The following is a 22,870-nucleotide window of genomic DNA, read 5'->3' as shown; positions in this document are numbered from 1 at the left end:
CGCAGGTTACAGGCCCTTGTGTGTGATCTGCTTGAGGAGGCATTATGGCATCATAATTCTGCACTGGTCACCCACGTTACAGGCCCATGACTGTGATCTGCCTGAGGGTGCATTGTGACGTCATACCTCTGCACTGGTCACCCAGATGACAGTCCCTTGTCTGTGATCAGACTAAGGGGGCATTGTGACATCATAATTCTCTACTGGTAACCCAGGTGACAGGCCCTTATCTGTGATCTGCCTAAGGGGTCACTGTGACAACATAGCTCTGCACTGGGCACCCAGATGACAGACCCTTGTCTGAGATCTGCCTAAGGGAGTATTGTGACACCATAACTCCACACTGGACACCCAGGTGACAGGCCTTTGTCTGTGATCTGCATAAGGGGGCATTGTGACATCATAAACCTGCACTGGTCACACAAGTGACAGGCCCTTCTGTGTGATGTGCCAGTGGGTGCATTGTGACATCATACCTCTGCACTGGTCATCCAGGTGAGAGGCCCTTGTCTGTGATCTGCCTGAGGGTGCACTGTGACATCATAACTCAGCACTGGTCACTCAGGTGACAGGCCCTTGCCTGTGATCTGCCTAAGGGGCATTGTGACATCATAAGTCTGCAGTAGTCACTCAGGTGAAAAGCCCTTGTCTGAGATCTGCCTAAGGGGCATTGTGACATCATAAGTCTGCAACGGTAACCCAGGTGACAGGCCCTTGTCTGTGATCTGCCTGAGGGTGCATTGTCACATCATAACTCTGCACTTGTCAGCCAGGTGACAGGCCCTTGTCTGTGATCTGCCTAAGGGGCATTGTGACATCATAACTCTGCACTGGTTACCCAGGTGACGGGCCTTAGTCGGTGATCTGCCTAAGGGGCAGTGTGACATCATAACTCTGCATGGGCACCCAGGAGAGATGCCTTTGTCTGTGATCTGCTTAAGAGGGTATTGAGACATCATAACTCTGCACTGGTCACCCAGGTGACATGACCTTGTCTGTGATCTGCCTAAGGGGGCATTGTGACATCATAACTCTGCATTGGGCACCCAGGTGACCGGCACTTTTCTGTGATCTGCCTAAGGTGGCATTGTGATATGATAACTCTGCACTGGTCACCCAGGACACAGACCCTTGTCTGTGATCTGCCTAAGTGGGCATTGTGATATGATAACTCTGCCCTGGTCAACCAGGTGACGGACCCTTGTCTGTGATCTGCGAAAGGGGACATTGTGACATCATAACCCTGCACTGGTCACCCAGGTGAAAGTCCCTGGTCTGTGATCCAGCTGAGGGGGCATTGTGACATCAAAATTCTGCACTGGTCACACAGGTGACAGCCCCTTGTCTGTGATCTGCCTAAGGTGGCATTATGACATTATAATTCTTTAATGGTCACCCAGGTGACAGGCCCTTGTGTGTGATCTTTCTAAGTGGGCATTGTGTCATAACTTTTCACTGGACACCCAGGAGACAGGCCCTTGTCTGTGATCTGCCTAGGGAGCATTGCGGCATCATAACTCTGCATTGGACACCCAGGTGTCAGGCCCTTTTCTGTAATCTGCCTAAGGGGGCATTGTGACATCATAAGTCTGCACTGGTCACCCAGGTGACAGGCCCTTGCTGGGATCTGCCTAAGGGGGCATTTTGACATCATAAGTCTCCATTATTCACCCAGGTGTCAGGCCGTTGTCTGTGATCTGCATAAGGTGCATTGTGTCATCATAACTCTGCACTGGGCACACAGGTGTGAAGCCTTTGTCTGTGATCTGCCGAAGGGAGTATTGTGACATCATAACTCTGCACTGGTCACCCAGGGGATAGGCCCTTGTCTGCGATCTGCCTAAGGGGGCATTGTGACATCATAAGTCTGCACTAGTCACACAGGTGACAGGCCCTTGTCTGTGATCTGCCTAAGGGGCATTGTGACATCATAACTCTGCAATGGTAACTCAGGTGACAGAACGTTGTCTGTGATCTGCCTAAGGGGGCATTGTGACATCATAACTCTGCATTGGGCCCCCAGGTGACAGGCCCTTTTCTGTGATCTGCCTAAGGGGGTATTGTGACATCATACTTCTTCCCTGTTCACCAAGGTGACAGGCCACTGTCTGTGATCTGCTTAAGGGGGCATTGTGACATCATAACTTTGTACTGGTCACCTTGCTGACAGGCCTTTGTCTGTGATCTGCCTAGGGGGCATTGTGACATCATAAACCTGCACTGGTCACACAGGTGACAGGCCCTTTTCTGTGATCTGCCAAAGGGGTCATTGGGACATCATAACTCTGCACTGGTCACCCAGGTGACAGGCCCGTGTCTGTGATCTGCCTAAGCGGGCATTGTGACATCATAAGTCTGCACTTGTCACCCAGGCGACAGGCCCTTGTCTGTGATCTGCCTATGGGGCATTGTGACATCATAACTCTGCACTGGGCACCCAGGTGAGAGGCCTTTGTCTGTGATCTGCCTTAGGGGGTGTTGTGACGTCATAACTCTGCACTGGTCACCCAGGTGACTGGCCCTTGACTGTGATCTGCCTAAGGGGGCGTTGTGACATCATAAGTCTGCACTAGTCACTCAGGTGACAGGCCCTTGCCCGTGATCTGCCTAAGCGACATTGTGACATCATAAATCTGCACTGGTGACCCAGGTGACAGGACCTTGTCTGTGATCTGCCTAAAGGGGCATTATGACATCATAACTCTGCATTGGGAATCCTTGTGACAGGCCCTTGTCTGTGATCTGCCTAAGGGGCCATTGTGACATCATAACTCTGTACTGGACACCCACGTGACAGGCCCTTGTCTGTGATCTGCGTAAGGGGGTATTGTGACATCATAATTCTGCCCTGGACACCCACGTTACTGACCACTGTCTGTGATCTGCCTAAGGGGGCATTGTTACATCATAACCCTGAACTGGTCACCCTGGTGACAGGCGTTTGTCTGTGGTCTGCTTAAGGGGGCATTGTGACATCATAACCCTGCCCTGGTCAGACAGAGGACAGGTCCTTGTGTGTGATCTGCCTGAGGGTGCATTGTGACATCATAACTTTGCACTGGTCACCCAGGTGACACGCCCTTGTCTGCTGTCTGCCTAATGGGGCTCTGTGACATAATAACTCTGTACTGGTCACCCAGGTGACAGGCCCTTGTCTGTGTTCTGCCTAAGGGGTCACTGGGACATCATAACTCTGCACTGGGAACCCCGGTGAGAGGCCCTTGTCTGTGATCTGCCTAAGGGGGCATTGTGACATCATAACTCTGTACTGGACACCCAGATGACAGGCCCTTATCTCTGATCTGCCTAAGGGATAATTGTGATATCATAACTCCGCACTGGGCTCCCAGATGACAGTCCCTTGTCAGTGATCCGCCTAAGGTAGTATTGTGACATCATAACTCTGCACTTGTCACCCAGGTGACAGGCCCTTTTCTGTACTCTGCCTAAGGGAGTATTGTGACATCATAAGTCTGCACTGGTCGCCCTGGTGACAGGCCTGTGTCTGTGATCTGCCTAAGGGGGCAATGTGACATCATAACCCTGCACTGAGCACCGAGGTGAGAGGTCCTTGTCTGTGATCTGCCTAAGGGGGTATTGTGACATCATAATTCTGCACTGGTCACCCAGGACACAGGCCAATGTCTGTGATCTGCCTCAGGGGGCATTGTGGCTTAATATCTCTGCACTGGTCACCCTAGTGACAGGCCCTTGTCTGTGATTTGCCTAAGGGGGCATTGTGACATCATAACTGCACTGGTCAGACAGGTGACAGGCCTTTGTGTGTGATCTGCCTGAGGGGGCATTGTGACAACATAACTCTGCACAGGGCACCCAGGTTAAAGTCCCTTGTCTTTGATCTGCCTAAGCGTGTATAGTGACATCATAATTTTGCACTGGGCAGCCAGGTTACCGGCCCTTGTCTTTGATCTGCCGAATAGTGCATTTTGACATCATAACTCTGCACTGGTCAACCAGGTGATGGACCCTTGCCTGTGATCTGCCTAAGGGGCATTGTGACATCATAACTCGCACTGGTCAGCCAGGTGACAGGCCACTGTCTGTGATCTGCCTAAGGGAACATTGTGACATCACAACACTGCACTGGTCAACCTGGTGACAGGACTTTGTCTGTGATTTGCCTAAGGGTGCATTGTGACATCATAAAACTTCACAGGTCACACAGGTGACAGGCCCTTCTGTGTGATGTGCCTGTGGGGGTATTGTGACATCCTAACTCTGAAATGGTCACCCAGATGACAGGCCTTTGTTCGTGATCTGCCTGAGGGTGCATTGTGACATCATAACCCTGTACTGGTCACCCAAATGACAGGTGCTTATCTGTGATCTGCCTAAGTGGTCATTGTGACATCATAACTCTGCATTGGGCACCCAGGTGACAGTCCCTTGTCTGTGATATGCCTAAGGGTGTATTGTGACATCATAACTCTGCACTGGGCAGCCAGGTGACCGGCACTTGTCTTTGATTCGCCTAACGGTGCATTGTGACATCATAACTCTGCACTGGTCACCCAGGTGAGAGACCCTTGCCTGTGATCTGACTAAGGGGCATTGTGACATCATAACTCTGCACTGCTCACCCTTGTGAGAGGCCACTGTCTGTGATCTGCCTAAGGTGGTATTGTGACATCATGACTCTGCACTGGTCACCCTGGTGACAGGCCTTGTCTGTTATCTGCCTAAGGGTGCATTGTGACATCATAACCCTGCACTGGTCACCCAGGGGACAGGCCCTTGTCTGTGATCTGCCTGAGGGTGCCTTCTGACATCATAACTCTGCACCGGTCACCCAGGTGACAGGCCCTTGTCTGTGATCTGCCTAAGGGGGCATTCTGACGTCATAATTCTGCAATGGTCACCCAGGATTCAGGCCCTTGTCAGTGATCTTCTTTGGTGGGTATTGTGTCATCATAACTCTGCTCTGGACGCCCAGGCGACAGGCCCTTGTCTGTGATCTGCCAAAGGGGGCATTGTGATATCATAACTCTGACCTGGTCACCCACGTGAGAGGACCTTTTCTGTTATCTGCCTAAGGGGGCATTGTGACATCATAACTCTGCATTGGGCACCCAGGTGACATGCCCTTGTCTGTGATCTGCCTAAGAGGGCATTGTGACATCATAACTCTATACTGCTCTCCCTGCTGACAGGCCTTTGTCTGTGATATGCCTAAGGGGGCATTGTGACATCATAACCCTGCACTGGTCACACAGGTGACAGGCGCTTGTGTGTGATCTGCCTGAGGGGGCATTGTGACATCATAAATCTGCCCTGGTCACCCAGGTGACAGGCCCTTGTATGTGATCTGCCTGAGTGTGCATTGTGACATCATAACTCTGTACTGGTCACCCAGGTGGAACACCCTTATCTGTGATCTGCCTAAGGGTTTATTGTAATATCATAACTCTGCACTGGGTACCCAGGTGACAGTCCCTTGTCTGTGATCTGCCTAAGTTAGTATTGTGAATATCATAACTCTGTACTGGTCACCCGGGTGACAGACCCTTGTCTGTGATCTGCCTAAGGGAGTATTGTGACATCATAATTCTGCACTGGTCACCCTGGTGACAGGCCAATGACTGTGATCTACCTATGGGGGCATTGTGACATCATAACTCTGCACTGTTCACCCTGGTGACAGTCCTTTGTCTGTGATCTGCCTAAGTGGGCATTGTGTCATCATAACCCTGCTCTGGTCACACAGGTGACAGGCCCTTGTGTGTTATCTGCCTGAGGGGGCTTTGTGACATTATAACTTTCAAGTTGACACCCAGGAGACAAGCCTTTGTCTGTGATCTGCCTGAGGTTGCACTGTGACATCATAATTCTGCACTGGTCACCCAGGTGACATGCCCTTGTCTGTGATCTGCATAAGGGGGCATTGTGACATCATAACTCTGTACTCGTCACCCAGGTGACAGGCCCTTATCTGTGATCTGCCTAGGGGGTCATTGTGACATCATAACTCTGCACTGGTCACCCAGGTGACAGTCCCTTGTCTGAGATCTGCCTAAGGAAGTATTGTGACATCATAACTCTGCACTGGTCACCCAGGTGAGAGGCCTTTGTCTGTGATCTGACTGAGAGTGCATTGTGACATCATAACACTGCACTTGTCACCCAGGTGACAGGCCCTTTTCTGTGATCTGCCTAAGCGGCACTGTGACATCATAATTCTGCAGTGCTCACCGAGGTGACAGGCCCTTGTCTGTGATCTTTCTAGGTGGGCATTGTGTCCTCATGACTCTGCAGTGGACACCAGGGTGACAGGCCATTTTCTGTGATCTGCGGAAGGGGTCATTGTGGCATCATAACTCTGCATTGATCACCCAGGTGACAGGCCCTTTTCTGTTATCTGCCTAAGGGGGCATTTTGAAATCACAACTCTGCCCTGGTCACTCGGGTGACAGGCCCTTTTCTGTGATCTGCCTAAGGGGGTATTGTGACATCATAAGTCTGCACTAGTCACCCAGGTGACGGTCCCTTGTCTGTGATCTGCCTAAGGGGCATTGTGACATCATAAATCTGCATGGGCACCCAGGTGAGATGCCTTTGTCTGTGATCTGCTTAAGGGCGTATTGTGACAGCATAACTCTGCACTGGTCACCCAGGTGACATGACCATGTCTGTGATCTGCCTAAGGGGGCATTGTGACATCATAACTCTGCATTGGGCACCCAGGTGACAGGCCCTTTCCTCTGATCTGCCTAAGGGGGCATTGTGATATGATAACTCTGCACTGGTCACCCAGGTCACAGACCCTTTTCTGTGATCTGCCTAAGGGGGCATTGTGACATGATAACTCTGCAGTGGTCAACCAGTTTTCAGACCCTTGTCTGTGATGTGCGTAAGGGGACATTGTGACATCATAACCCTGAACTGGTCACGCAGGTGAAAGATCCTTGTCTTCGATCTGCCTGAGGGTGCATTGTGACATAATAAATCTGCAATTGTCACCCAGGTGACAGGCCCTTGTGTGTGATCTTTCTAGGTGGGCATTGTGTCATCATAACTTTGCACTGGACACCCAGGTGTCAGGCCCTTGCTGGGATCTGCCTAATTGGGCATTTTGACATCATAAGTCAGCATTAGTCACCCAGGTGACAGGCCGTTGTCTGTGATCTGCCTAAGGGGCATTGTGACATCATAACTCTGCACTGGGCACCCAGGTGTGAAGCCTTTGTCTGTGATCTGCCGAAAGGAGTATTGTGACATCATAACTCTGCACTGGTCACCCAGGGGACAGGCCCTCGTCTTCGATCTGCCTAAGGGGGCATTGTGACATCATAAGTCTGCACTAGTCACACAGGTGACAGGCCCTTGTCTGTGATCTGCCAAAGGGGCATTGTGATATCATAACTCTGCACTGGTAACCCAGGTGACAGAATGTTGTCTGTGATCTGCCTAAGGGGGCATTGTGACATCATAACTCTGCATTGGGCACCCAGGTGACAGGCCCTTGTCTGTGATCTGCCTAAGGGGCTATTGTGACATCATACTTCTGCCCTGCTCACCAAGGTGACAGGCCACAGACTGTGATCTGCTTAAGGGGGCATTGTGACATCACAACTTTTTACTGGTCACCCTGCTGACAGGCCTTTGTCTGTGATCTGCCTAGGGGGCATTGTGACATCATAAACCTGCACTGGTCACACAGGTGACAGGCCCTTGTGTGTGATCTGCCTGAGGGGGCACTGTGACATCATAACTCTGCAATGGTCACCCAGGTGACAGGCCCTTGTCTGTGATCTGACTAAGGGGAATTGTGACATCATGACTCTGCATGGGCACCCAGGTGAGATGCCTTTGTCTCATCTGCTTAAGGAGATATTGAGACATCATAACTCTGCACTGTTCACCCAGGTGACATGAACTTGTCTGTGATCTGCCTAAGGGGGCATTGTGACATCATAACTCTGCATTGGGCACCCAGGTGACAGGCCCTTTTCTGTGATCTGCCTAAGGGGGCATTGTGATATGATAACTCTGCACTGGTCACCCAGGTCACAGACCCTTGTCTGTGATCTGCCTAAGGGGGCATTGTGACTTGATAACTCTTCACTGGTCAACCAGGTGACAGACCCTTGTCTGTGATCTGCGTAAGGGAACATTGTGACATCATAGCCCTGCACTTGTCAACCAGGTGAAAGACCCTTGTCTTTGATCTGCCTGAGGGTGCATTGTGACATCATAACTCTGGACTGGTCACACAGGTGACAGGCCCTTGTCTGTGATCTGCCTAAGGGGGCATGGTGCCACTATAATTCGGTAAAGGTCACCCAGGTGACAGGCCCTGGTGTGTGATCTTTCTAGGTGGGCATTGTGTCATCATAAATTTGCACTAGACACCCAGGTGACAGGCCCTTCTCTGTGAGCTGCCTAGGGGGCATTGTGGCATCATAACTCTGCATTTGTCGCCCAGGTGACAGGCTCTTTTCTGTAATCTGCCTAAGGGGGCATTGTGACATCCTAAGTCTGCACTGGTCACCCAGGTGACAGGCCCTTGCTGGGATCTGCCTAAGGGGGCATTTTGACATCATAAGTCGGCATTAGTCACCCAGGTGACAGGCAGTTGTCTGTGATCTGCCTAAGGGGCATTGTGACATCATAACTCTGCACTGGGCACCCAGGTGTGAAGCCTTTTTCTGTGTTCTGCCGAAGGGACTATTGTGACATCATAATTCTGCCCTGGTCACCCAGGGGACAGACCCTTTTCTGCGATCTGCCTAAGGGGGCGTTGTGACATCATAAGTCTCCACTAGTCACACAGGTGACAGGCCCTTGTCTGTGATCTGCCTAAGGGGCATAGTGACATCATAACTCTGCATTGGGCACCCAGGTGACAGGTTCATGTCTGTGATCTGCCTAAGGGGGTATTGTGACATCATACTTCTGCCCTGGTCACCAAGGGGACAGGCCACTGTTTGTGATCTGCTTAAGGGGCATTGTGACATCATCACTTTTTACTGGTCACCCTTTTGACAGGCTTTTGTCTGTGATCTGCCTAGGGGGCATTGTGACATCATAAACCTGCACTGGTCACCCAGGTGACAGGCCCGTGTCTGTGATTTGCCTGACTGTTCATTGTGACATCATAGCTCTGCACTGGTCACACAGATGACAGGCCCTTGTCTGTGAACTGCGTAAGGGGAATTGTGACATCATAACTCTGCACTGGTAACCCAGGTGACAGGACCTTGTCTGTGATCTGCCTAAGGGGTTATTGTTACATCATAACTCTGCATTGCGCACCCAGGTGAGAGGCCCTTGTCTGTGATCTGCCTAAGTGGGTATTGTGATATCATAATCCTGCAGTGGTCACCCAGGTGACAGGCCACTGTCTGTCATCTGCGTAAGGGGGCATTGTGACATCATAACTCTGCACTAGTCACCCTGGTGACAGGCCTTTGACTGTGATCTGCCTAAGGGGGGATTGTGACATCGTAACTCTGCACTGGTCACACAGGTGACAGGCCCTTGTTTGTGATCTGCCTAAGGGGCATTGTGTCATAATAAGTCTGCGCTGGGCCCCCAGGTGAGAGGCCTTTGTCTGTGATCAGCCTAACGGGTTATTGTGACATCATAACTCTACACTGGTCAACCCGGTGACAAACCCTTGTCTGTGATCTGCCTAAGTGGGCATTGTGACATCATAAGTCTGCATTGGGCACACAGGTGACAAGCCCTTGTCTGTGATCTGCCTAAGGGGACATTGTGACATCATAAGTCTGAACTGGTCACCCAAGTGACAGGCCCCTGTCTGTGATCTGCCTAAGGGCCATTGTGACATCGTAACTTTGCACAGGTCACCCAGGTGACAGGACCATGTCTGTGATCTGCATAAGGGGGAATTGTGACATCATAACTCTGTACTGGTCACCCAGGTGACAGGCCGTTAACTGTTATCAGCCTAGGGGGTCATTGTGACATCATAACCCTGCACTGGGTATACAGGTGACAGTCCCTTGTCTGTGACCCGCCTAAGGAAGTATTGTGACATCATAAACCTATACTGGTCACCCAGGCGACATGCCCTTCTCTGTGATCTGCCTAAAGGGGAAATGTGACATCATAAGTCTGCACTAGTCACCCAGGTGACAGGCCCTTGTCTGTCATCTGCCTAAGGGGCACTGTGACATCGTAACTGTGCACTGGTCACCCTGGTCCCAGGAACTTGTCTGTGATCTGCCTAAGGTGGCATTGTGACATCATAATTTTCTACTGGTCACCCTGCTGACAGGCCTTTGTCTGTGATCTGCCTAGGGGGCTTTGTGACATCATAAACCTGCTCTGGTCACACAGGTGACAGGCCCCTGTGTGTGCTCTGCCTGAGGGGGTATTGTGACATTATAACTCTGAACTGGTCACCCAGGTGACAGGCCCTTGTCTGTGATCTGCCTGAGTGTTCATTCTGACATCATAACTCTGCACTGGTCACCCAGGTGACAGGCCCTTGTCTGTGATCTCCCTAAGGGGGCATTGTGACATCATAAGTCTGCACTAGTCACCCAGGTGACAGGCGATTGTCTGTGAACTGCGTATGGGGAATTGTGACATCATAACTCTGCACTGGTATCCTAGGTGACAGAACCTTGTCTGTGATCTGCCTAAGGGCTCATTGTGACATCATAACTCTGCATTGGGCACCCAGGTGAGAGACCCTTGTCTGTGATCTGTCTAAGTGGGTATTGTGATATCATAATTCTGCAGTGGTCACCCTGGTGACAGGCCACTGTCTGTGATCTGCGTAAGGGGGCATTGTGACATCATAACTCAGCACTAGTCACCCTGGTGACAGGCCTTTGACTGTGATCTGCCTAAGGGGGCATTGTGACACCATAACTCTGTACTGGTCACCCAGGTGACAGGCCCTTGTCTTTGATCTGCCTAAGGGGGCTTTGTGACATCATAAGTCTGCACTAGTCACCGAGGTTACAGGCCCTTGTCTGTGATCTCCCTAAGGGGCATTGTGACATCGTAACTCTGCACTGGTCACCCAGGTGACAGGACCTTGTCGGTGATCTGCATAAAGGGGCATTGTGACATGATAACTCTGCACTGATCAACCAGGTGACAGACCCTTTTCTGTGATCTGCGTAAGGGGGCATTGTGACATCATAACCCTGCACTGGTCACCCAGGTGAAAGACCCTTGTCTTTGATCTGCCTAAAGGGCCATTGTGACATCATTACTCTGCACTGGTCACCCAGGTGTCAGATCCTTGTCTGTGATCTGCCTCAGGGGGAATTGTGACATCATAATTCTGAAATGGTCACCCAGATGACAGACCCTTGTCTGCGATCTGCCTAAGGGGGTATTGTGACATCATAATACTGCAGTGGTCACCCAGGTGACAGGCCTTTGTCTGTGATCTTCTTAAGTGGGCATTTTATCATCGTAACTCTGCACTGGACACCCAGGTGACAGGCCCTTGTCTATGATCTCCCTAAGGGGGCATTGTGACATCATAACCCTGCACTGGTCACCCAGGTGACAGGCCCTTTTCTGTTATCTGCCTGAGGGGGCATTTTGACATCATAACTCTGCACTGGTCACCCAAGTGACAGGCCCTTGTCTGTGATCTGCCTAAGGGGGCATTGTGACATCATAAGTCTTCACTAGTCACCCAGGAGACAGGCCCTTGTCTGTGATCTGCCTAATGGGCATTGTGACATCATAACTCTGCACTGGGCATCCAGGTGTGAAGCCTTTGTCTGTGATCTGCCTAAGTGTGTATTGTGACACCATAACTCTGCACTGGGCACCCAGGTGACGGGCTCTTGTCTGTGATCTGCCTAAGGGGCATTGTGACATCATAACTCTGTACTGGTTACTCTGGTGACAGGACCATGTCTGTGATCTGCCTAAGGGTTCATTTTGACATCATAACTCTGCATTAGGCACCCAGGTGACAGGCCCTTGTCTGTGATCTGCCTAAGGTGGCATTGTGAAATCATAACTCTGCACTGGGTTCCCTGGGTTAGAGGCCCTTGTCTGTGATCTGCCCAAGAGGGCGTTGTGACATCATAATTCTGCAATGGTCACCCAGGTGACAGGCCCTTGTCTGTGATCTGTGTAAGGGGCATTGTGACATCATAACTCTGCACTGGGCTCCCAGGTGACCGACCCTTGTCTGTGATCTGCCTAATGGGGCATTGTGACATCATAACTCTGCATTGGGCACCTAGGTGACAGGCCCTTGTCTGTGATCTGCCTAAGGCTGCATTGTGACATCATAACTCTGCAATAGGCACCCAGGTGAGAGGCCCTTGTGTGTGATCTTCCTAAAGGTGTATTGTGACATCATAATTATGCACTGGTCACCCAGGTGACTGGCCAAACTCTGTGATCTACCTCAGGGGGCACTGTGACATCATAACTCTGCACTGGTCACCCTGGTGACAGGCCTATGACTGTGATCTGCCTAAGGTGCACTGTGACATCATAACCATGCACTGCTCACACAGGTGACAGGGCCTTGTGTGTGATCTGCCTGAGGGGGCATTGTGACATCATAATTCTGCACTGGTCACACAGTTGACAGGCCCTTGTCTGTGATCTGCCTGAGGGTGCATTGAGACATCATAACTCTGCAGTGGTCACCCAGGTGACAGACCCTTGTCTGTGATCTGCCTAAGGGGGCATTGTGACATCATAATTCTGCAGTGGTCACCGAGGTGACAGGCCCCTGTCTGTGATCTACCTAGGTGGGCATTGTGTCATCATAACTCTACACTGGACACCCAGGTGACAGGCCTTTTTCTGTGATCTGCCTAAGGGGCCATTGTGACATCATTACTCTGCATTCGTCCACCAGGTGAGAGGCCCTTTTCTGTTATCTGCCTAAGGGGGCATTGTGACATCATAACTCTGCACTGGTCACCTTGTTGACAGGCCTTTGTCTGTGATCTGCCTAAGGGGGCATTGTGACATCAAAACCCTGCACTGGTCACACAGCTGACAGGCCCTTGTGTGTGATCTGCCTGAAGGGGCATTGTGACATCATAACTCTGCACTGGTCTCCCAGGTTACAGGCCCTTGTATATGATCTGCCTAAGGGGGCATTGTGACATCATAATTCTCCAATGGTCACCCAGGTGACAGGCACTTTTCTGTTTTCTGACTCAGGGGGCATTGTGACATCATAACTCTGCACTGGTAACCCAGTTGACAGGCCCTTGACTGTGATCTGCCTAAGGGGGCATTTTGACATCATAAGTCTGCACTAGTCACCCATGTGACAGGCCCTTGTCTGTGATCTGCGTCAGGGGCATTGTGACATCATAACCCTGCACTGGTCACCCAGGTGACTGGCCCTTATCTGTGATGTGCCTAAGGGGATATTGTGACATCATAACTCTGCACTGGGCACCCAGGTGACAGGACCCTGTCTGTGATCTGTCTAAGGGGGCATTGTAACATCATAATTCTGCATTGGGCACCCAGGTCACAGTCCCTTGACTGTGATCTGCTTAGGGGGTTATTGTGACATCATAACTCTGCACTGGGCACCCAGGTGACAGGCCTTTGTCTGTTTCCTGTCTAAGGGGTCAGTGTGATATCGTAACTCTGCACTGGTCACCCAGGTGACAGTCTCTTGTCTGTGATCTGCCTAAGGGGGAATTTTGACATCATAAGTCTGCACTAGTCACCCAGGTGACAGGCCCTTGTCCGTGAACTGCGTAAGTGGAATTGTGACATCATAACTCTACACTGGGCACCCAGGTGACAGTCCCTTGTCTGTGAGCTGCCTCAGGGGGTATTGTGACATCATAACTCTGCACTGGACAGCCACGTGACCGGCGCTTGTCTTCGATCTGCCTAACGGTGCATTGTGACATCAAAACTCTGCACTGGTCACCCCGGTGTCAGACCCTTGCCTGTGATCTGCCTAAGGGGGAATTGTGACATCATAATTTTCCAGTGGTCACCCAGGTGACAGGGCCTTGTCTGTGATCTGCCTACGGGGATATTGTGACATCATAATTCTGCACTGGTCACCCAGGTGACAGGCCACTATCTGTGATCTGCGTTAGGGGGCATTGTGACATCACAGCTTTGCACTGTCACCCTGGCGACAGGCCTTTCTCTGTGATCTGCATAAGGGCGCATTGTGACATCATAACCCTGCACTGGTCACACAGGTGACAGGCCCTTGTCTGTGATCTTCCTGAGTGTGCATTGTGACATCATAACTCTGCACTGGGCACCCAGGTTACAGGCCCTTTTCTGTGATCTACCTAAGGAAGTATTCTGACATCATAACTCTGCACTGGTCACCCAGGTGACAGACCCTTGTCTGTGATCTGCCTAAGGGTGCATTGTGACATCATAATTCTCCAATGGTCACCCAGGTGACAGGCCCTTGTCTGTTTTCTGCCTAAGGGCGTATTGTGACATCATAACTCTGCACTCGTCACCCAGGTGACAGGCCCTTGTCTGTGATCTGCCTAAGGAGGTATTGTGACATCATAACTCTACACTGGACAGCCAGGTGACCGGCCCTTGTCTTCGATCTGCCTAACGGTGCATTGTGACATCATAACTCTGCACTGGTCACCCAGGTGAGAATCCCATGACTGTGGTTTGCCTAAAGGGGTATTGTGACATCGTAACACTGCACTGGGCATACAGGTGACAGGACCTTGTCTGTGACCTGCCTAAGGGGTCCTTGTAACATCGTAACTCTGCACTGGGCACACAGGTGACAGGCCCTTGTCTGTGATCTGCAGAAGTGGGCATTGTGACATCATAACCCTGCACAGAGCACCCAAGTTACAGGCCCTTCTTTGTGATTTGCCTACGGAAGTATTGTGACATCATAACCCTGCACTGGTCACCCAGGAGGCAGGCCCTTGTCTGTGAACTGCGTAAGGGTTTATTGTGACAACATAACTCAGCACTGGTCAACCATTTTGCAGCTCTTTGTCTGTGATCTGCCTAAGGGGGCATTGTGACATAATAACTCTACACTGGGCACCCAGATGACAGGCCCTTGTCTGTAATCTGCCTAAGGGGGCATTGTGACATCATAACTCTGCACTGCGCACCCAGGTGACAGGACCCTGCCTGTGATCTCCCTAAGAGGGCATTGTGACATCATAAATCTGCATTGGGCACCCAGCTGACAGGCCACTGTCTGTGATATGCGTAAGGGACATTGTGACATCATAACTCTGTACTGGTCCCCCAGGTTACAGGCCCTTGTCTGTGATCTCCTTAAGGGGGCATTGTGACATCATAAGTCTGCACTAATCACCTAGGTGACAGGCCCTTTTCTGTGATCTGCCTAAGGGGCATTCTGATATTGTAACTCTGCACTGGTCACCCAGCTGACAGGACCTTTTCTGTGATCTGCCTAAGGGGGCATTGTGACATTATAAGTCTGCATTGGGCACCCAGGTGACAGACCCTTCTCTGTGATCTGCCTAAGGGGGCATTGTGATATCATAACTATGCACTGGGCACCCAGGTGAGAGGCCCTTCTCTGTGATCTGCCTAAGGGGGTATTGTGACATCATAATTCTGCACTGGTCACCCAGGTGACAGTCCACTGTCTGTGATCTGCCTAAGGGTGTATTGTGACATCATAACTCTGCACTGGTCACCCTGGTGACAGGCCTTTGTCTGTGATCTGCCTAAGGGGGCATTGTGACATCATAACCCTGCCCTGGTAACCCAAGTCACAGGCCCTTGTGTGTGATCTGCCTGAGGGTGCATTGTGACATCATAGCTCTGCACTGGTCACACAGGTGACAGGCTCTTGTCTCTGATCTGCCTAAGGGGGCATTGTGGCATCATAAGTCTGCACTGGTCACCCAGGTGACAGGACCTTGTCTGTGATCTTTCTAGGTGAGCATTGTGTCATCATAAGTCTGCACTGGACACCCAGTTGACAGGCCCTTGTCTGTGATCTGCCTAAGGGGGAATTTTGACATCGTAAGTCTGCGCTTGTCACCCATGTGACAGGTCGTTGTCTGTGATCTGCCTAAGGAGCATTGTGACATCATAACGCTGCACTGGGAATGCAGTTGAGTGGCCTTTGCCTGTGATCTGCCTAAGGGAGTATTGTGACATCACAACTCTGTACTGGTCACCCACGTTACAAGTCCTTGTCTGTGATCTGACTAAGGGGGCATTGAGAAATCTTAAGTCTGCACTAGTCACCCAGGTGACAGGCCCTTGCCTGTTATCTGCCTGAGTGTGCATTGTGACATCATAAGTCTGCGCTGGTCACCCATGCGACAGGCCCCTGTCTGTGATCTGCCTATGGGGGCATTGTGACATCATAAGTCTGCACTAATCAACCAGGTGACAGGCCCTTGTCTATCATCTACGTAAGGGGCATTGTGACATCATAACTCAGCAATGGTAACCGAGGTTACAGGCCTTTGTCTGTGATCTGCCTAAGGGGGCAATGTGACATCAGAACCCTGCACTGGTCACACAGGTGACAGGACCTTGTGTGTGATCTGCCTGAGGGGGCATTGTGACATGCTAACTCTGCACTGGTCACCCAGGTGACAGGCCCTTGTCTGTGATCTTCCTGAGGGTGCATTGTGACATCATAACTCTGCCCTGGTCACCCAGGTGACAGTCCGTTGTCGGTCATTTGACTCACGGGGCATTGTGACATAACACTGTACTGGTCATCCAGGTTACAGACCCTTATCTGTGATCTGCCTAAGGGGGCATTGTTACATCATTACTCTGCACTGGGCACCCAGGTGACAATCCCATGTCTATGATCTGCCTATAGGGGTATTGTGACATCATAACTCTGCACAACTCACCCAGGTGACAGGCCCTTGTCTGTGACCTGCCTAAAGGGGAACTGTGACATCATAACACGGTACTGGGCACCCCGGTGCCAGTATCTTGTCTGTGATCTGCCTAAGGGGGCATTGTGACTTCATAATCATGCACTGGGCCCCCAGGTGACAGGCCCTTGTCTGTGACCTGCCTAAACAGGTATTGTGACATCTTAACTCTGTACTGGGCACCCAGGTGACAGGACCTTGTCTGTGATCTGCCTAAGGGGGCATTGTGACATCATTACTCTGCATTGGACACCGAGGTGACAGTCCCTTGTCTGTAATCTGCCTCAGGGGGTATTGTGAAAACCTAACCATGCACTAGTCACCCATGTTACATGTCTATGTCTGTGATGTGCCTAAGGTGGCCTTGTGACTTCATAACTCTGCACTGGGCACACAGGTGACAGGCCCTTGTCTGTGATCTGCCTAAGGAGGCATTGTGACATCATAACTATGCACTGGGCACCCAGGTGAGAGGCCCTTGTCTGTGATCTGCCTAAGTGGATATTGTGACATCATAATTCTGCCTTGGTCACCCAGGTGACAGGACACTGTCTGTGATCTGACTAAGGGGGCATTGTGACATCATAACCTGGCACTGGTCACACAGGTGATAGGCCCTTGTATGTGATCTGTCTGAGGGGGCATTGTGACATCATAACTTTTCACTGGTAACCCAGATGTCAGGCCCTTGTCTGTGATCTGCCTGAGTGTGCATTGTGACATCATAACTCTGCACTGGTCACCCAGGTCACAGGTCCTTGTCTGTGATCTGCCTAAGGGGGCATTGTGACATCATAACTCTGTACTGGTCACCAAGGTGAAAGGCCCTTGTCTGTGATCTGCCTAAGGGGTCATTGTGACATCATAATCCTACACTGGGCAACCAGGTGACAGTCTCTTGTCTGTGATCTGCCTAAGGGAGTATTGTGACATCATAGCTCTGCACTGGTCACCCAGCTGACAGACCCTTGTCTGTGATCTGCCTAAGGGATTATTTGGACATCATAACTATGCACTGGTCACGGTGGTTCGAGGCCTTTCTCTTTGTTCTGTCTAAGGGGGAAAAGTGACATCATAACCAAGCACTGGTCACAGGGGTGACAGGACCTTGTGTGTGATCTGCCTGAGGAGGCATTGTGACACCATAACTCTACACTGGCCACCCAGGTGTCAGGCCCTTGTCTGTGATCTTCCTGAGGGTGAATTGTGATATCATAACTCTGCCCTGGCCACCCAGGTGACAGGCCCTTGTCTGTCATCTGCCTCAGGGGATATTGTGACATCATTGCTCTGTACTGGTCACCCAGGTGAGAGGCCCTTATCTGTGATCTGTCTAAGGGGGCATTGTTACATCATTACTCTGCACTGGGCACCCAGGTGACAACCCCAAGTCTATGATCTGCCTTAAGGGGTATTGTGACATCATAACTCTGCACTGGGCACCCACGTCACAGGACCTTGTCTGTGATCTGCCTAAGGGGGCATTGTGACATCATAAATCTCCATTGGGCACCCCGGTGACTGTCCCTTCTCTGTGATCTGCCTAACGTGGTATTGTGACAACATAACTCTGCACTGGTCACGAATTTACAGGTCTTTGTCTGTGATCTGCCTAAGGGGGCATTGTGGCATCATAACACTGCACTGGTCACCCAGGTGACATGCCTTTTTTGTGATCTGCCTAAGGGGGATTGGGACATCATAACCCTGCACTGGTCACCAAGGTTACAGGGCCTTGTCTGTGATCTGCCTAGGAGGGCATTGTGGCATCATAGCACTGCACTGGTCACCCAGGTGACATGCCTTGTTTGTGATCTGCCTAAGGGGCATTGGGACATCATAACCCTGCACTGGTCACCAAGGTTACAGGGCCTTGTCTGTGATCTGCCTGAGTGTGCATTGTGACATCATAATACGGCACTGGTCACCCAGGTGACAGGTCCTTTTCTGTGATCTGCCTAAGGGGGCATTGTGACATCATAAGTCTGCACTAATCAAACAGGTGACAGGCCCTTGTCTATCATTTGCTTAAGGGGAGTAGTGACATCAGAACTCTGCAATGGTAACCGAGGTAACATGACCTTGTCTGTGATCTGCCTAAGGGAGCATTGTGACATCATAACTCTGCTTTGGGCACCCAGGTGACAGGCCCTTGTCTGTGATCTGCCTAAAGGGGCATTGTGACATCATAACTCTGCACTGGGCACCCAGGTGACAGGCCCTTGCCTGTGATCTTCCTGAGTGGGCATTGTGACATCATAAGTCTGCACTGGTCACCCAGGCGACAGGCCCCTGTCTGTGATCTGCCTATGGGGGCATTGTGACATCATAAGTCTGCACTAATCAACCAGGTGACAGGCCCTTGTCTATCATCTACGTAAGGGGCATTGTGACATCATAACTCTGCAATGGTAACCGAGGTTACAGGCCTTTGTCTGTGGTCTGCCTAAGGGGGCAATGTGACTTCATAACCCTGCACTGGTCACACAGGTGACACGACCTTATGTGTGATCTGCCTGAGGGGGCATTGTGACATCCTAACTCTGCACTGGTCACCCAGGTTACAGGCCCTTGTCTGTGATCTTCCTGAGGGTGCATTGTGCCATCATACCTCTGCCCTGGTCACCCAGGTGACAGTCCGTTGTCGGTCATGTGCCTCAGGGGGCACTGTGACATCATAACACTGTACTGGTCATCCAGGTGACAGGCCCTAATCTGTGATCTGCCTAAGGGGGCATTGTTACATCATTGCTCTGCACTGGGCACCCAGGTGACAATCCAATGTCTATGATCTGCCTAAAGGGGTATTGTGACATCATAACTCTGCACTGGGCACCCAGGTGACAGGACCTTGTCTGTGATCTGCCTAAGTGGTATTGTGACATCATAAATCTGCATTGGGCACGCAGGTGACAGTCCCTTTTCTGTGATCTGCCTAAGGGGGTATTGTGACAACATAACTATGCACTGGTCACCAATTTTACAGGTCTTTGTCTGTGATCTGCATAAGGGGCATTGTGACATCATAACTCTGCACTGGGCATCCAGGTGACAGGCCCTTGTCTGTGATCTGCCTAAGGGGGCTTTGTGACATCATAACTATGCACTGGGCCCCCAGGTGACCGTCCCTTGTCTGTGATCTGCCTAAGGGGGTATTGTGACATCATAAGTCTGCACTGCTCACCCAGGTGACAGGACCTTGTCTGTGATCTGCCGGAGGGTGCATTGGGACATCATAACTCTGCACTGGGCACCCAAGTGACAATCCCATGTCAGTGGTCTGCCTAAAGGGGTATTGTGACATCATAACTCTGTGCTGGGCACCCAGGTGACAGAACCTCGTCTGTGACCTGCCTAAGGGGGCATTGTGACATCATAACTATGCATTGGGCACCCAGGTGACAGTCCCTTGTGTGTAATCTGCCTAAGGGGGTATTGTGAAAACATAACCATGCACTAGTCACCCATGTTACAGGTCTATGTCTGTGATGTGCCTAAGGGGGTATTGTGACATCATAACTCTGCACTGGTCACCCAGGTGACAGGCCCTTGTCTGTGATCTGCCTAAGGGGGCATTGTGACATCATAACTCTGCACTGGGCACCCAGGTTACAGGCCCTTGTCTGTGATCTGCCTAAGGAAGGATTCTGACATCATAACTCTGCACTGGTCACCCAGGTGACAGACCCTTGTCTGTGATCTGCCTTAGGAGGCATTGTGATATCCTAACTCTGCACTGGTAACCCAGGAGAGAGGACCTTGTCTGTCATCTGCCTAAGGGGGCATTGTGACATCGTAAACCTTCACTGGTCACCCTGCTGACATGTCTTTGTCTGTGATCTGCCTAAGGGGGCATTGTGACATCATAACCCTGCACTGGTCACACAGATGACAGGCCTTTGTGTGTGTTCTGCCTGAGGGGGCATTGTGACATCATAACTCTGCACTTGTCACCCAGGTGACAGACCTTTGTCTGTGATCTGCCTGTGTGTGCATTGTGACATCGTAAGTCTGCACTGGTCACCCCGGCGACAGGCCCTTGTCTGTGATCTGCCTAAGGGGGCATTGTGACATCATAACTCTGTACTGGGCACCAAGGTGGCAGGACCTTGTCTGTGATCTGCCTAAGGGGGCATTGTGACATCATAACTATGCGCTGGGCCCCTAGGTGACAGGCCCTTGTCTGTGACCTGCCTAAAGAGGTATTGTGACATCATAACTCTGTACTGGGCACCCAGGTGACAGGCCCTTGTCTGTGATCTGCCTAAGGTGGCATTGTGACATCATTACTCTGCATTGGACACCGAGGTGACAGTCCCTTGTCTGTAATCTGCCTCAGGGGGTATTGTGAAAACATAACCATGCACTAGTCACCCATATTACAGGTCTATGTCTGTGATGTGCCTAAGGGGCATTGTGACTTCATAACTCTGCACTGGGCACCCAGGTGACAGGCCCTTGTCTGTGATCTGCCTAAGGGGGCATTGTGACATCATAACTATGCACTGGGCACCCAGGTGACAGGCCCTTGACTGTGATAGGCCTAAGGGTGCATTATGACATCAGAATTCTCCAATGGTCACCCAGGTGACAGGCCCTTGTCTGTTTTCTGCCTAAGGGCGCATTGTGGCATCATAACTCTGCACTGGTCACCCAGGTGACAGGCCCTTGTCTGCGATCTGCCTAAGGGGGCATTTTGCCATCATAAGTCTGCACTAGTCACCCAGGTGACAGGTCCTTTTCTGATCTGCCTAAGGGACATTGTGACATCATAACGTTGCATTGGGCACCCAGGTGACAGGCCCTTGTCTGTGATCTGCATAGGGGGGCATTGTGACATCATAACTCTCTACTGGGCACTCAGATGAGAGGCCCTTATCTGTGATTTCCCTAAGAGGGTATTGTGACATCATTATTCTGCCCTGGTCACCCAGGTGACAGGCCACTGTCTGTGATCTGCCTAAGGGGGCATTGTGACATCATAACTCTGCACTGGTCACCCTGCTGACATGTTTTTGTCTGTGATCTGCCTAAGGGGGCATTCTGACATCATAACCATGCACCGGTCACACAGATGACAGGCCCTTGTGTGTGGTCTGCCAAAGGGGGCGTTGTGATATCATAAGTCTGAACTGGGCACCCAGGTGAGAGGCCCTTCTCTGTGATCTGCCTAAGGTGGTATTGTGACATCATAATTTTGCACTGGTCTCCCAGGTGTCAGGCCACTGTCTGTGATCTGCCTAAGGGGGCGTAGTGACATCATAACTCTGCACTGGTCACCGAGGAGACAGACCCTTGTCTGTGATCTGCCTAAGGGGGCATTTTGATATCAAAATTCTGCACTGGTCACCCAGGTGACAGACCCTTTCCTGTGATCTGCCTTAGGGGGCATTGTGACACAATAACTCTGCACTGGTCACCCAGGTGACAGACCCTTGTATCTGATCTTTCTAAGTGGGCATTGTGACATCATAACTTTGCTCTGCTCACCCTGGTGACAGACCCTTTTCTGTTAAATGCCTAAGGGGTCATTGTGACATCATAACCCTGCAGTGGTCACCCAGGTGAAAGTCCCTTGTCTGTGAACTGCCTCAAGGGTCATTGTGACATCATAACTCGGCACTTGTCACCCAGGTGACATACAATTTTCTGTGATCTGCCTAAGGGGTCATTGTAACATCATAAATCTGAACTGGTCACCCAGGTGACAGACCCTTGTCTGTGATCTGCCTAAGGGGGCATTGTGACATCATAACAGAGCACTGGTCACACAGGTGACGGAACGTTGTCTGTGATCTGCCTAAGGGGGCATTGTGACATTATAACTCTGCACTGGTCACCCAGGAGAAAGACCCTTTCCTGTGATCTGCCTATGGGTGCATTGTGACATGATAACTCTGCACTGGTGACCCAGGTGACAGACCCTTGTCTGCGATCTGCCTAAGGGGCCATTGTGACATCATAACTCTGCACTGGTCACCCAGGTGACAGAACCTTGTCTGTGATCTGCCTAAGGGGGCATTGTGACA

This window comes from Pan paniscus, chromosome 15, assembly GCF_029289425.2.
Source record: "Pan paniscus chromosome 15, NHGRI_mPanPan1-v2.0_pri, whole genome shotgun sequence".
NCBI classification, from domain to species: domain Eukaryota; kingdom Metazoa; phylum Chordata; class Mammalia; order Primates; family Hominidae; genus Pan; species Pan paniscus.
Note: the sequence above shows the minus strand (reverse complement) of the source record.